Source organism: Babylonia areolata, chromosome 28, assembly GCF_041734735.1.
Source record: "Babylonia areolata isolate BAREFJ2019XMU chromosome 28, ASM4173473v1, whole genome shotgun sequence".
NCBI lineage: Eukaryota > Metazoa > Mollusca > Gastropoda > Neogastropoda > Buccinidae > Babylonia > Babylonia areolata.
Genome location: NC_134903.1, coordinates 23,455,520 through 23,458,682, shown reverse-complemented (window position 1 = coordinate 23,458,682; position 3,163 = coordinate 23,455,520). Strand labels below are relative to the sequence as shown.

The 3,163-nt window shown below is 47.1% G+C and overlaps 1 protein-coding gene across 1 annotated transcript in view; it reads left to right on the top strand.

Moving 5' to 3' along the window:
* Positions 1-1,005: 1,005 nt before the first annotated feature.
* The window catches only part of LOC143302069 (nuclear receptor subfamily 2 group F member 1-B-like), a 34,848-nt gene continuing 32,690 nt past the window's right edge, over positions 1,006-3,163 (top strand). Inside the window, exon 1 of the mRNA XM_076616576.1 lies at positions 1,006-1,312. The gene's annotated coding sequence lies outside the window, so the exon portion shown is untranslated. The remainder of the gene's footprint in view (positions 1,313-3,163) is intronic.

The following is a 3,163-nucleotide window of genomic DNA, read 5'->3' as shown; positions in this document are numbered from 1 at the left end:
TCATTCTTCTTCTTCTTGCCAATACTACTAGTACTGCTGCTGCTATTTGTCGTGTACTACCACCATTGTTATTGTTATTATCATTATTATCATCATTGTTGTTGTTATTGCTACAGTGGTGAGGGGACCGTCGATTGTTAATTCTTCAAGTATTTGCCGTGATGATGATGGAGGCGATGATGACGATGATAACGATGACGTGACAAACTTGTCACTCCCAATGAAGCTGTGGTGTGGGTGAAACCACTGATGATGTCAACACTGTATGCAGATCATTGTAGTCAGCAGGTCAACCATTTCCGGGCAGGCCAGTGACCCAGACGCCATGTCCAGAGCGAGCCCTCAACTTGTTATTACATATCTATTGTCTCCAGTTGGTCAGCCATCCAATGCAGGAACATGGAGAAATAACAAGTTGGTGATGGGGTGGGTGAGGGAGGAGGGGTTTGGGGCAGGTGGTAGTATGTTAGTATCAGTAGTATGTTAGTGTGAGTGAGTATGTGTGCATGGAGAGAGAGAAAGTGGTGTGTGTGTGAGTGAGTGTGTGTGTGTGTGTGGGTGGGTGTATGTGTGTAAGTGGGTGGGTGTATGTGTGTAAGTGTGCGTGTGTCTATGTGTGTGTGTCGGAAAGAGAATTAAAACTTGTAAAAAATAAATAAATAAATAAAAACCAAAAAAAACTTTGTTTAGTCTCTTGTGTCTCTCGTTTTCATTTTCTGTCCCTCCCCTTCGCCCCCTCCTCCCCGCTGTCTCTCTCGGTACATTGAACCCGGACACAGGCAAGGCAGTGTATGTCACTGTGTAGGTGTAGGTTTGCGTTGCGCATGCTCACCATCCAAACACGCACGACGTGAGTGCTTGCTCACACACACACACGCACGCACACATACACACACACACACACACACACACAGATATAGAAACAAACAAAAAATGCCCGTTTTGACAGCACCTGACTTGAAGTCGCTGCCTAAGGACGTAGTGAGGGGTGTGGACCGGCGTTGGTATTTTGAGCTGTGTCACTGTTGAACAAAAAGGAGAGTGGTGTGTGTGCGCGCACCGGCGCACGCATGTGTGTGTGTGTGTGTGTGTGTGCACGGTGTGTCTTCACTGACAGATCATCAACGCCTCAATATAGAAGTGAAGCGAAAATGGCCCCTTCACTGAAGTCCTTACAACTGGGATGGGGGAGTATTGACACGGGGGAGTATCGACACGCTCCCAGAGTCTCCCTCCCCCCCTCTACCACACCACTTTACTTCATCCATTCACAATGGAATCGAGGCGACGGGCCGGACCTGAAGCGAAAATGGTCAGTTGAGTTTAAACGTGCTGCCTTGAAAGGTCAAGTAACTGCTCAGAGGCTGGGGTGTATGTATGCTGGCGTTGTGAAGATTTCATTGTTCAGGGCAGTTACCTTTCCAGGTGTGTTGGCCATCTCCAAGGGGGTTTGGGGAGAGGTTTGAGGGGGCGGCGGGGTGAGGAGTGGGTGGGGGTGTCTGAGGAGGACTGATGTCCTGAACGACAGTGGCTCACGTAAATTGTAGCAGCCAATGAAATCTCTTTAACTGAAGGACAGACGACTCACGAGTTTGGATTTCCTGAATGTTCCCCACCTACTTTCCACGTCGTTTTGTTTTCTTTTATTCTATTTCATGTCATTATTTCATTTATTCTTTTATTCTGTTCATTCATTCATTCATTATTCGCATATCATCAGCATGACTAAGTCAGTGATTAAGAACTAAAGCAAATGATTTTTTTGTTTGTTTAAGACTAACAGAATCGACAACTAAAATTATTCGTCCAGATGCAGAACTTTTGTCGCCTTGCATGTTTCCATCCACATCATCTCGCAGCTGAATCTTCAACCCAGTGCAAATTAATTCATGCGAAAACTTTTCACCGGAGAGGCTTGGATGACTGAGGTCTCTCACACTGGATCAACAACATAGAACGTGACGTGTGGCCCGTACTGAGCAGGATATCACTGCTGGCTTTACCAAGGAACCGTGGCTACATCCACACATACAGACATAATTACACTGACACGGTGTACGTGCACTGCGCATTTATTTCCTCTCGTGCAGGCCAGCCTCAATGCATTTCCCGACACAATCCTAAAGCCAAATTCACCTCCGACTGCGCAACCTTCCCCGAACAACACACAGTTACCTTGACCTTCAGGGCTTTTGCCAAAAGGTCGTTAAACTGTACATCTACGCCCCCTCTAGCCTACAAGCTGTCTTCCGCCCCTACCCCCTTCTCTCCTCCACCCGCACACACAAGCACACACACACTGACACACACACACACACACACACACTGACACACACACAAGCACACACACACACACACACACACACACTGACACACACACTGACACACACACACACACGTTCGTCGAATTCTCTCCCGAACTCTGATTTGAGGAATTTTGAGCCAGTGTCAGGTATTCTTACGATGTTGTTGATGATAATTATCGGCGTTGAACACGATTCGGTTCATTCATCCTTGCAGGAGGGACGATCGAAAAATAAAAGACTTTCTTTCTTTTCCATATGATAAAGTTGGCATGCTTATATCAAACATTTCTTTCAAAGGTAGCCATTACATTGCAAATGAGAGTCAAGAAAAAAATCACCAGAATATTATGCATCCACTCTCTTCCCCCTTTCTCTTTAGTGGATGGTTGGAGGGGGTGATATTATTTTTAAGCAAGAAAGAGAAGAGAGAATAAAGCCAAGGTGAATACAGAAAAAAAGGAAAGAATAAAAATATTCGCCAAGGCCCATCCGCGTCGATAAATTACAAGCACGCAGCCAGAAATTCTGCATTCCCGGTGGCACGCATGTACAGTCAGACGATGTGTGCCTGCAAGCCCAGTCGCCGTCGACCTTACAGCTTTTGCAGGAAAACATTTTCTGCCCTCTACCCTCCCCCTCCTTCCTTTCTCCCCAATCTTCTGGGTCGTGTATCGACCTCCTCCGAGAACGCCATAGCACAAGCTGGATTTCAGCCTGTGTCCTTTCGACGTTTAATTTCAGAGGGAGAAAAGGCCTCCTGACCTAGTTTCCCCGTTCCGTCTCTCTCACCCCCCGTCCCTCATCCCCCCTCCCCTCCCCCGCTCCTCCCCCCTCCCAATGTCGGTCAATTTTCCCGT